The following is a 13,500-nucleotide window of genomic DNA, read 5'->3' on the forward strand; positions in this document are numbered from 1 at the left end:
TTGGACTTGAATCACTTTGATAAAGCTCAAATAAGCAACTAGGTTCTGGAGTCTTTTACAAAAAAGAATTTATTTTTCTTTATTTTTTAATTCCAGGATTTTATTGGGCAGATGAAGGTTGCTTTATTTCTTTAGAAAATCTCCCTGTCTTTATGCAGTTCATAATGTACTTTCCTCTCTTATTCAGATAGGATTTGGAAGAGCAATCTGGTGTTCATCTCAGTGAAAGCATCAAAATATCCTTGTTAGACCATTAAATGGAACATTATGTAGCTATACGACATTATAGAGCCTTTTTAAAAGGTCATTGAAGAATCTTAAGTGATCTGAAAAATGTTCATGAGATAAGGTTCAGTCAGTGGAAATAAACTATAGATCTATATATGCATATCAATAGCAGTTATCTCTCCATTTTGAAATCTCTTTATCCAAGTAATTACCTAGACAAAGAAAATATACCAAAATATTAAGTATTCTGAGTGAAGATATTGTGCATTATTAAACACTTAAAATATAGTTCATTTCAATAGTTCTATCATGAACATGAACATGTATTATTTCTGTAATCCAAAATGATTAGAACAAAAAGCATTTATTAGTAAAAAAGATAATATGACAAAATTCTATGAAGACTTGATTTTTTTTTTTTTTGGTGGGGTGGTGGGGGGGCCTTGCAGCACATCTTGAGGGATCTTAGTTCCCCAACCAGGGATTGAACCTGTGCCTCAGCAGTGAAAGCGTGAAGTCCTAACCCCTGGACCACCAGGGAATTCCCCTAGGAAGACTTGATCTTATAACAAAAGCTTTGATGAAGAAATTTAATAAACACAATTATTTTCCTTTTTGCTTTCTTGAGTTGAACATTGGTTTGAGAGAATAACAGTGGAATTGTAACTTTCCAGATATATTTTGTAAACATACATTCAGCAAATTCAGACATGTATAGGCAAGTTTGGTAGCCTGCTGGGGTCTATTTGCATGAAGGACAGAGGGTCTTGGTAATGAAGTTATTATTTTCTTGGGGCTGATGCTTGGTACCACCGTGTCCTCCCAAAACCCATTGTGGCATGGGGGAATATTTTAACCTCCCAAGCCCTGGGAGACATTTCAGCTGGGGAAGGTAGTCATCATTACAGGAGAGCTGGAGTCCACAGCTGAGTTGAGAGTGTCCTTGAGGCTAAAGAAGAGCTCAGTTACACCTTCATACAGTGACAACAAGCTTCCTACCCTACCCTCAGAGAAGTGTCACAGCCCTCAGGAGAGGAAGCTATGAAAGGGAATGAGTTAAATGAATGCTGTATTAACCCGTATTGGTACCGAGCAAATAGGCTGCAAGGCACCCAGTTCATCAGTATCCATCAAAGCATCATTATATCCACCTGGAAGCCTGGTGGGGGGGGAAAGGACAGTAGATGGTGATATCATTGGGATCTCTTCAATCATAAATTCATTTCTTAGATCAACAAATTTCGAGTTTTAAAAATATATATATGCTCTATCCTAACTTGTTAAAACCCCTATATACCATTTCCTAAGACCAGGAGGAGAATTTAAATAAATTTTCAAAGCACTTGAGCACATATTTATGAAGTGATCACACAATGTGTATAGCACTATGCTAGATACTGTGGAGGCTAAAGAGATAAGACACTCCCTCAGAAGAAAGATCTTAGGATCTTATTTGGGAGATAAAACAGACATACATATAGCACACAAACAACGCTACATATTCCAGGAGGTGCAGTAGGATGAAATATAAAGGAAATGATCTATGGCAATTTTAGAATAAGGACTCTGTATTCTGCTCCCCTGAAAGTCAGTCTAAGTTCCTTTTATTACTAGCTGTGTCTAAGGTACCTTGGGCAAGTTACATAACTTCTGTATGCCTCAGTTTCTTCATTCGTAAAATGGTGAAATTAAATCTGCTTCATAAACAATCTGTATGTAATATGCTTAGGAGAGTGTCTAACAGAGAATACATCTGATACTTGTAAAATATCGATTGCTAGAGTGGGACGAGGCTTTTGACAGAAAATGATGCCTTTTAGAAATGGCAGTCAGATTTTCAAAGAACATTTCCAGGTTTGCATTTTGTAAAAGGCTGGGAATTATTCATCCTAATGACAACTGCAAATCATTCCCATACAGAGAAGAAAGTGGTAAGAAAAAAATGTCAGTTATTATTTTCTTTTTAAAAAAACCCTTAGATAACTGATTTGAGGTTTCTCTTTAAAGCTTGAAAAGTTCACGACAGCCTACAGCTCATGAGGCTGACAATCCTGAGGATATACGCAAATCATTGCCCATTCAGGAAAGAAGAAAATATTCTAAAGTATACATAAATATTCTAAAGTATATGCAATACATTTTTGTAAAGTAAGAAAACAATATTTATTCATTCTTTCACTCACTCAACAAACATATATTAAGTGCTCACCATCTGAGGGATGGTACAATCTGGAATCTATTAAATGACATAGCCTGTGCCCTCAAGAGTTTTTAAGACAGTCAGTAAATAAGTGATTAAAATGCAATGTGGCAGCTCCGGCTGGAGGGTTGAATCTTGAGTGTCCTGAGAGGTCAGACTGCTGTCAGAAAAAGTTCATGTGATCCATATGTATTAACCACAGTAATACTGCATTTTAAAAGAATCAACTGAAGAAAGCAAGTAACAACAACTTGGCCCATGGACATGGGCATGAACATGGTCATAGTAAAATGGAACTTCCAGATTATAAACAACAGAAGATAGAAGAAACTGTCCAGGAGAAGCTGGCTGCACAAGGGCTAAGGGATCCATGGGGCCGCAGTGAAGCTTAGAGATACACAGGTGGCTTTGCAAATAATGTTTCCTTTGTTGGTGTATTATTAAAAGGATTCAAATGGGGATTTGCTGCACTTGTGGTAGCTGTAGGGGCTGAATATTACCTGGAGTCCCGCAAAAAGAGGCATCACTGAAGATAATACCTGCAAGTATCCTTTAACGTCTTCTTAACTTTCTAATAAAAAGATTTCTTCACTGTAGCTACTCACCTGTGCGTTTGTTCCCTAAAGAATACTAGCAAGATTTAATAAAATAAGAAAACATGCAAAATAAAATAAAATAAAATGTGGCAAAGGTTAATACAAGGCGCTACAGAAGGCATGGAAGGGGTATATAAGGAAGGGGATCAAGAAGGGCATCAGAGAGAAGATGCTGTCTGAATGAGATGCAGGAGGATGAAGTACTGCAGGTACTTCACTGTGGCTACAGTGCCAGTGTGGAAAGCATGGGGCGAAGCTGAGTGTGGAGAGCAAAGCAAAGGTCATGTGAAAGAGCTCTACCTCTATTCTGAGACCAACATCAACCCAATGAAAGATTTAAGGAAGGGAAATGGCATAAACTATCTTCATTTTTGAAAGATCACACTGGTTGCATGCTGGGAACATGCTGGAAGGTAGACCAGGGCAGAGCTTTTATGAATTTTATATAGTTACAAAATCATGTGTAGGCTTCTGTGTCCATAGAGTTGAGTGAAACTACATGGAGACCCTCAGGGAGTCCACCCTTGAGGAGAGAATATTATGCAGTGGTTAAAAGCACAGAATCTTGATTAAAAGGCCAGTTTTGCCCATTGCTCTCTCTGTGACCGTGGGCAAATCTGTCTTTATCTCTGGTCTCAGTTTCTTTATTTTAATATGGGAATAAAATTATGTCTGTCTTGTATTAGAACTGGTTAACAAATAAATAAATGAACCGAATCTCAGACTTAACATGATAAAAAATTATTTCTGGTTCAAGTCAAGAAAAGGCATTAACTAAAATGATAAAATAAGTTAAAGGTAGCAGGATAAAAGCATCACATGCTGAAATTATTTTACATATATATGAATAATAACTAGTTGTAAGACATAATATAAAAATCTTCATTTACAATAATAACAGAGAAGATTAAATACTTTGGAATAAACTTTAAATGAAAGGTATAGAAACTCTATGAGGAAAACCTTCCTGAAAGCTATGAAAGGAGACTTGAAAAAATGAAAGACACTCCCAGTTTTTTAACAGAATGACTCAATATCATAAATTGTCAATTCTCTCTCTAAGTTAATGTAAAATTTAATACAACCCCAACAAAAACATGAATAAGCTTTTTTATGGAGGTAGACAAGTTGATATAAAAAATCATGTGGAAAAACAAACATGCAAGAATTCATTAAAAAGGAAAGACAAGGAGGAAGGACTAGCTCAGATATAAAACATACTATAAAGTCCTCTAATTAAAACAGTGTGACACTGACGCATGAATAGACAAGCAAAGAGAGTAGATCAGAAAGCCCAGAAATAAACCCAAGCACATATGGAAATTTAGTATATGATAAGGTGGCATCACAAATTACTAGGAAAATATGGTAATTTTAATAGATGGTTCTGGGACAGCAGGACAACCATTTGGAATAAAATAAGTTTAGATCTATACTGCACACCATGCATAAGCATAAACTCCAAATGCAATAGGGATCAAAATTTTAAAAAAACATTTTTTTAAGTGCTAGAAGAAAACATGGGTGAATTCCTCTTTAACCTTGGTATAGGAAAAGATTTCCTATGACTCAATATTCAGAGGCAATTAAAACAAATTGATAAATGGCTATACAAAATAAATTTTTTTCTGCATGATAAAATATAAAGTCAAAGACAACTAACAAACTTGGAAAAATGTTTGCAACATAGATCAAACTATAGATAAAGTACTAATATTGCTAATATCTATATATAAAGAACTTAAAAACTGAGACAAAAAGAATTTTTAAAAATCCATTAAAATGGGAAAAAGACATGAGCAGACAATTCACAAAAAGAGTTATAAAAATGACGTTTAAAGCTAGGAAAAGATTTTTAGCCTCACTCATAATTGCAGAAATACAAATTAAAACTATACTGAGATATTGCTATCAGATTGGCAACAATAAAAAACTATGACAACACATTCTGTAGGGAAACAGGCACTCATACATTGCTGGTAGGAACGCAAACTGGTGTGGTGTTTTTGGAGGGAAATTCGGCAATACCTAAGAAAATTACATAAACACTTACCTTCCAACTCAGCAAGTCCACTTGTAGGAATTTACCCAGATACAACTCCAATAGTACAAAAATACATTTGCACAGGGTTACTAATTGCAACACTGCTGTTGCAAATTACTGGAAACAATGTAATTATCTAAATACAGGAGAGTGGTTAAATAAGTTATGTACATGTGCACAGCTGTAAGAGAAAAAAATAGAAAAAGATTTCTATGAACTAACATGGATTGTTTTCCAGGATACATTAAGTTAAAAAAGACACGCCTCGCCCACAAAAGTGCAAAAGAGTATCTATTGTGTGCCACCTTTCATGAAAGAAAAGAGAGAAATAAAAAATATATATTTATCTGCTTGTTTGTGCCAAAAAAAACACAGAAAGGATAACCCAGGAACTAATAAGATAAGGGATAAGGGAGAGAGGCATTAGGTGGAAGCATGACAGGGGCAGAGGGAGAAGCAGTTCTCTGGGTGTAGCACTTTGAACTATTCTTTCAGAAAGCATGATAATGTTTCATAGACCCAAAACAGAAATACATGATTGAAGTCAAGCAGGATGACGGGAGAAGCCAAACTACGATACAAACAATAACAAATGAGCCTAACTCTATTACAAACTACACTGAAGGGTGTGGGAAAGAAAAGAACAAATCTAAGTAAGTTCGAAAAACAGTATTTTGAGACTAAGACTAAAGACGAAAAGGAACGTACACAAACATTATATACTAGGTTAGTAAGTTCCTCCACTTCCCTAGAATGGCAAGGGTTGGTAATTCTGAAACTAATTCATGTATGTTTCAGGATTGTGCAAATAAGTAAATAAACTTTGAATAATGAGAGGCAGACTTCTTACTGTCAGAGAAAGGAGTTACAATTGAGGAAAAGAGGAAGGCTAGAATAAGCCCTGGGGTGTTAGACTGGAATTAAATGCATGAACTCATGGTGATGACAGACGACAGAGAGATGATAGACAGATGACAGATAGATAGATAGATAGATAGACAGATAGATAGATTTAGACGATGTGTATGTGTGTGCATATTTACATATACATAGATTTTTTTGGCTTTGCTTGCTGAAAGGGTCTAGAATTAATGATACCAATAGCAAAGAATACAGCAAACACAGAGATTTTGATTTCTAGACACCATTCTCTAATTAAACAACAACAACAAAAAACAACAAAAAACGGGATTCTTGGAGAAATGACTGATCCCAGGGATAGGGCAGGAAAAGCGTAAAATTAGCTTGGAACACCTTGAGATACAAGAAAGAAAAGAAGTGCTCAAAATAATAATAAAAATAATAACAACAACAACAGACACATGTTGAAAGGACACAGAAGTCAACTGGAAGAGGCTCCCAATGGTCAAATCTGGGCCAATTTGAAAAACAAAGTAAATAATGATAGTAATGGATTATAACATACACAGTACAATAAATACCCATGCTCCATACCGATATACATAAATAACTGAATAACCAGTAAATGGGAAAGAAGGGAAAGCTCTCGTCTTTACAGAATTCTAATTAATAAATGTCCAAAAAAAGATGGAAATTTAAAAACCACCAACTGGCGATTAGTGGGCCAATACAGGATAAGAAACAGGATGCTTACATAGTCTTAAAGTATCTCTCTATAAGGTACTAATTAAGTACGAAGGGGAAAATGGTTAGTTTACAGTGGAAAAATCCAGCAGACACTACCTAAACCAAGTGATTAAAGTTAACATTACCAATAATAGGATCTCTCAACATCATGGACTCCCTATATGATGTACTGAGAAGCCCACAATATCACTTCTGTGGTATTCTTATCATATATGTATAATATGAATATAATCATTACAAATTTAAACATAATCTGGATCCTGGATCATAAATTGAGCATTAGAGATAACTAGCAAAAGTTGAATAATGTCTGTAGATTAATTAACAGTATAGTATCAATGTTAATTACCTAATTTTGAAAATTGTACTGTAGTTAAGTTGTTAACATTTGGAAATTGGGTAAAGAGCATATGGGAATTTTATACTATATATATTTTGTACTTTTTTTCAATTTTTTACTAGCCTGAAATTATTTCAAAGTAAAAAGTTAAAAAACTTAAAACTATTCAAAAGAAAGAAAAGGTATTTAAAAACCCTGCCATCTACAGTTACAGAAGTTTGTTTTAAAAGGGACAACTTAACACCCTCTCCAAATAAAAGAATATCTTCTTCTCAAAACAAAAGTGTTAAATATACTTTTTACTTTATGAAAAGCTAAAATATGTACATGGAAAGATATATTCTTTATATAAATTCTCCCACAGATCAGTATGTTCCCTCTCTCTGACTCATTATTTTAATTTTCCAACTATTGCTCATATTTTCACAGGATATGATCCAGGTAATGATGTAATTTTTCTGTAAATTAACTCCTAGTGATAATTTGACCCCAGTGGATATTGAGTGTCTTACAGTCTACTTTTATGGTGTATATTGTTCTAGGCAACAGATTTCAGGGAGTTCCATTTCTGCCCAAGCTATTACATGTAATTTAGTAGCAGTGAAGACTTGGCTCATATGTAGTAAGTACTTATGTGCAATTATGAAGTTTTCTTTTCATTTTAAAAAGGTAGGTGTGAGAAATGGAGAATAGGATAAAGGCTCTAGAAAAGGTTAGGCCAATTTTGCCAACTACAAGATTCTTCACTACTCTACATTTACTTCACATTCTTACTATCAAAAAAACTATGCTGAAGCACCTTAGTTCCTTAAAATATATTTATTTACAATAAGTAGCTAATTATGACGAATGCTTTCTGTATTCTATTTTAACAAAATGTTTTGCTTTGGAAAGTTCAAATGAAAATACAGCAGGTTCCCTGATTTTACCACTAGAGGGCAAAAGAAATTAAGAAACAGGGCAAACAAAGCTCACATGCTTCCGAGATTCTCTAATTTTACGGTTTGAAATCTCTAGATAGCTACTTCCAGAAATGAATTCATTCAGAAAACAAATAAGATACTGTACAAATGATGATAGGAAGAAGTTAAGAGGGAAAAACTATCATTTTTTATAAGAATTAAATCCCCAACCATTTTCTCAGAAGTGCTCACCTACATACACTTATTAATTACATTATTGATTTAGGTTAAACATTCAATTAAACACCGCAATAGGCTAGCGGTGATAAATTGTGATGTTTCCTCTCCTGGTGATGTTTGAGAAAAATATTGTCTGGTTAATGCAATTGTATTTAGAAGATGAGGAATGAGCTAGTCCAGAGTCAGTAAGGCCAAGGTCTTGAGTTCAATTTGTATACAGATCAGTGAACATCTCTCTAAAGCAGGGCCACCTCCCTCACCCCCATCAGCAAGTGCACATCATGGGTCACGGGGGACTGGTGAGACAGCACATGTAGGGCAGCCAGGCTTTGCTCACATCTGAGAATAGGAGGCTGGGCTGTACTGGAAATCACCCCACCCTAGGGATCCCGATTGAAACTGAGGTCACACCCCTCACACCTGGGTGGGCTTGAATATGTCCCACAGGTAGCAGAGACAGAAACTTCAAATACTGCCTGGATATATGAAGAAAATGTAGCTTCTTCATTTTCTATCATAGATCTACTCTTCCTCATAAACATCCATTTCACTTGGTACCAGGGAGTGGAAGATACGCTTTTAAACTTGCCAATGTTAGATATTAAAGTCACTCCTTTTTAAAATGGACTCGGCCATGATGCATTTTTCTTTGGATAAATGCTGAATCTTTCCAGCTTCCTCTCTCTTCCCCTGCTCTTTCCAAAGACGGGGAGGCTGGGGCTGATGTGATCACATGGCAGAAAGGGCAAGGCATTCCAGAGCCCTCTGGATCCTCCGTAAATGATCTGGTTCCCTCCAAGACGGTGTGCCCCTGAGTCCACGTGGGTCTTTGGATCATTTTACTGACACAAACTCTGGTCCTGACCATTTGCCTCTGTTTGCCTTCTCACACTGCAGCCTCCTTGTGCATCCTCAGGCCTCTATCAGTTTTCTGGTCTCCTAAGCACCAACACATCCATTCACTGAGGCATAAGGGACTTTCAAAAACCCCTAGAGGTCAAAGTTCTGCCTCATCCATCTGGCCACCTGCCAAGGCCACTACTCCCTCACCTCTCGTGCTGACAAAGCGCCTTCCAATACGGTACTTTCCTCCCAGAGTGCCAAGCACTGATCAGGGAAAAAATTGAACTCTTCTTTGGACTTCCTGGGCAGGACGCCTGTACTGAAAACCTGCTTCCCTAATTCCCCTCCTTTTCTCCCTCTGCAGTCCACTGGCATGGAAGGGTAAACACCTTACTTCTTTTTAAGGCTTGTAAGGGACTTCTTTCTATATTCTCTTAACAAGTCCTCTTTTTATATCCTTCTGAGGTGGTGTTCTGTAGTCTCTTTTCCTAAAGCAATAGCAGTGGGCAGGTTGCAGACAGAAAATCTAGTTTATCCAAAAAGAAAGATACTTCTGGAGAGAGTCCAAAAATATCATTCCTATTTTGTGTAAGTCTCAGTTTCCTCAGCCCAAAAATATGGAGCTATTAATGCCTCGACCTACCCTCCAGAGAAAGAGCTCTGTCTCCCTCTTAAAATCAATTTGGGTAAAAAGTCTAAGAAGTGAAATTTCACGGGGGCAACTATGTCATAGAGGGTTTGCACCCTCAGAAGGTCTGCACTAGCATACAATCCTGCCAACTTTGCCATACAGCAGCATGTGAAAATGTGCTCGTGCATGTCCACACACATACCCATGGACACATGCACACACAGAACCATCCTCCCCCTGCACCCTCCTTCTCTTTGGAAATGTCTTCCAATCTGTGTTAGGTTCAAACAGTAAGGTGCTGAACATTAAAATTTCAATATAATTCCAAGTCTAATGTGTTAACTTTTTCTAAATGATTCAAAAACCTTAAAAACACAACTTATACAAAGACAAAAACCATAAAAAGACAACATTTATTTATTCATTCAATAAATATGTTGTGAGCATCTACTCTATGACAGGTATTATCTGGGGTTCTTGGATATAGCACTGATGATCAAAACAGACAAAACCACAACAAAACAAATGGGGCAGGAGGAAGGTTTAGGAGATGATGGATAAGTTTATGACACTGATTGTGGGGATGGCTTCACGGGGGTATACTTATCTCTAAACACATCAAGTTTTCTGTATGTCAATTTCTGTATGTCAATCAAACCTCAAAAAGTGGTTAAAAAGTAGACTATGACCCTTGAGCTCCTATTTGACAAGGATGGAAAGGGTTTGAAAAAGTGAGGTAGATAATAAGCAATATACTAAATAAATAAATAAAATATAAATAAATAATATTGTACATTAGAAGCAGATAAGTAGAATAGGAAAAGTAGAACATAAGTTATTTCAATGGTTAAAGTTGTAATGGTTGTACCCTCATTTAGCACATTATAAATTACTGATTCATTTATTCATACTTCTCTAATTAGTTAATACCTTCCCACTGTTAAAGTAACTTTTAACCATCAACAAAAGAAATGCTATCTCAGACCAGCTAAGGCTGCAGATTCCAGGTTACTGATCAATTAATTCTTAATCAGGACCTGGGGTCTGGCTGAAACTCCAAAGTGATTCAAACTTAATCCAATGACCATCTTTCTGCCATCCCTACCTCCCTCTCTCTTTTTAGAGTCACAGGGCACTTGTTAAGTCAATGGGTCTTTTCAATGAGCCTACAGCTTTTACACTGTTTCTGTGTCTGGCAATCAGGCATGTTTTCCTGAAATGAAACATTCTTAAAAGCTTACTTGGCCAGAAAGACATACTGTTTGTCCTTTCATTATTATAATTAATTTTTGCATGATTCATTAGCATTATTAGAACCTATGATGCCTTGTTAGCTTCTCTTGGTAACTGGTCCATCATTCAAGAGGTTTTGTTTCCTGGAAGATGAGAGATTGAGTTTACTCTTGAGTAATGTGGTGAATCCATCTTCTTTCAATATACTCTTTCTACACATATATTCCTCCACTACTGTCACCATCTTTTTTATTCTTGGTATAGGTTCTTACTCTATCAGAACTCCTGGGATTACTCACAACTCTCTTTATCTTGCCTACACATAGAAATGAAGAAAAATATATATCTATGTTTTATAAAGGGTCATATACTCATCAGAAGACACAGAACACTCACATATGTCAACTCCACCATTCTCCTAAAATTAATAAAATATTAAGCATATCTACTTTCTTTTGTATTACAATGTCTTTTGTGAACTTTACCTTTTCCCATTTTGAATATCATTATGAATTCATAGCATCATGAACTCAACTTGTTTATGAATAATTATTATTTAATGCTCAAATGGTTCCAAGTTGTATAGTGGGAATATCTCAAAGCTCACTCTGTTGTCCTTTCAGCTCTACCCCTAGTATTTTAAAGCATCCTTGCATTCAGACAAGAATGAAATGTCCATCTAGTCTTCACAGAGCTCTGTTTCCTTTCATAGTGGAGACAGTGTCAAAACAGAGAGTGAAATCCCAGAGAACACAGTTGACATTGTTTTATTGCTCAACCTCTTTAGTTATAGAACATGTTAAGAGTCCACATTTATATGTTTAGCTTAGATTTCCTAAGTCCATTTTATTTTCTTGTATTTTTCCTACAACATACTTAAATCCAGAATGAGACAGGGCTCTTCATAAAGGGTTCAAATCAGTATTATCCTTCATTTCTACCTTCCAGCTGAACCTAGAACTCAAATCCTTTTTCTGTAGCTTCTACTCTTTCTGCTTGGAAGTTGGGGAATGTTTCACAAAAGAAAGGACACCTGAGCCAGGTCTTGAAGAAACAGAGAATTTACCAGCAGACTGGTGTGGGGATGGGAGTGAGGTATAAAGGGTATTCCAAGTAAAATTAAGCAGGTACAGCTGACCCTCGAACAATGCAGGGGTTAGGAACACCTATCCTCAGTGCAGTTGAAAATCTAAGCATAACTTTATAGTTAGCCCTCCACATCCATGGTTCCACATCTGCCGATTTAACCAACCCCAGATCATGTAGTGCTGTAGTACGTATTTATTTTTTAAAAATCCACATATAAGTGGACTCATGCAGTTCAAACCCATGTTGTTCAAGTGTCAACTGTATAATAGGTACATCATGTACAGAGATCCAGAAGCATGAAAAGGACTTGGAATAAAATGATGGAAGGAGAAGGCAGTGACAAGAGATGAGGACAACATGGAATGTTTGGTTAGTGTAGGAGGGATCTTGGTTTGCCACACTATGGAGTCTGATTTTCACCCAGTGACTGATCTCGTAACTAAAGTGACTAGGTGATTTTAAGAAATATCCTGCAAAACTAATCAGCAGAGTAAATTTACAATAATTTCAAAAAAGCAATTTATTTACACCATCAACCTTCCTTTAGTGTGAAGAGTTCTAGAAAAGAATTAAGGGACTTCCCTGGGGGTCCAGCGGTAAAGAATCCACCTTACAATGCAGGGGACACAGGTTCGATCCCTGGTCAGGGAACTAAGGTCCCACATGCCGCGGAGCAACTAAGCCCACGTGCCACAACTACTGAGCTCGCGAGCCTCAACTAGAGAGCCTGCATGCCGCAAACTACAGAGCCCACGTGCTCTGGAACCCATGCACCACAACTACAGAGCCCACGCACCATGGAGCCTGAGCGCCACAACTAGAGAGAAGCAATGACAAGCCCGCATGCCACAACGAAAGATCGCACATGCCTCAACGAAGATCCCGCGTGCTGCAACTAAGAATCGACACAGCCAAAAATAAATTAAAAAAATAAATAAATCTTTTTTTTTTAAAAAAAGAAAAGTTAAAGAAGGAGAATTTTATGTATAAAAGTTTTTTAAACAAATCCTTGATATTTTTATAAGTTGAGGCTGATGAGTCAAGCCCTAAGGGAAATATCATCACATTGTATAAGTATGACGGTATTTATCCATCTCCTTCACCCATGGAGAAGGGATCAGACATACCCATTGTGCCATGTCAGAGCAGAATTCTAAGATAACCCCCATGATCTCTGCCCCTGGTGTTAGGTTACATCTTTGATTAGGTAACGTTATATGACGAGAGCAAAGGGACTTTGCAGATGTAATTAAGGTCCTAAATTGGTTGCCAAATTCATCAAAAAGGAAATGATCTCCAGTGACTCTCACTTAACCAATTGGAAGCCCTTTAAAAGAGGATTTCAGACTTCACTGAGGTCAGAAAGAGAGTCTCTTTCTGGCTCTGCAGAGCAAGTTGCCATAATAAGTTCTACTGCTACAAGGAAATAAATTCTGCCAACAATTACGTGAGCTTGGAAGAGGAATTTGAAACTCAGATGAGACTCCAGACCTGGCTGATACCTTGACTGTAGCTTTGTGACACCCTAAGCAGAGGACCCAGCTAA

At 36.8% G+C, this 13,500-nt stretch overlaps 1 pseudogene; it reads left to right on the top strand.

The window, feature by feature from the left end:
- The first annotated feature begins 2,120 nt into the window (after positions 1-2,120).
- Positions 2,121-2,958, top strand: LOC132373765 (NADH dehydrogenase [ubiquinone] 1 beta subcomplex subunit 3-like; annotated as a pseudogene).
- Positions 2,959-13,500: the final 10,542 nt, after the last annotated feature.

The sequence above is a fragment of the Balaenoptera ricei genome, chromosome 10, assembly GCF_028023285.1.
Source record: "Balaenoptera ricei isolate mBalRic1 chromosome 10, mBalRic1.hap2, whole genome shotgun sequence".
Lineage (NCBI taxonomy): Eukaryota > Metazoa > Chordata > Mammalia > Artiodactyla > Balaenopteridae > Balaenoptera > Balaenoptera ricei.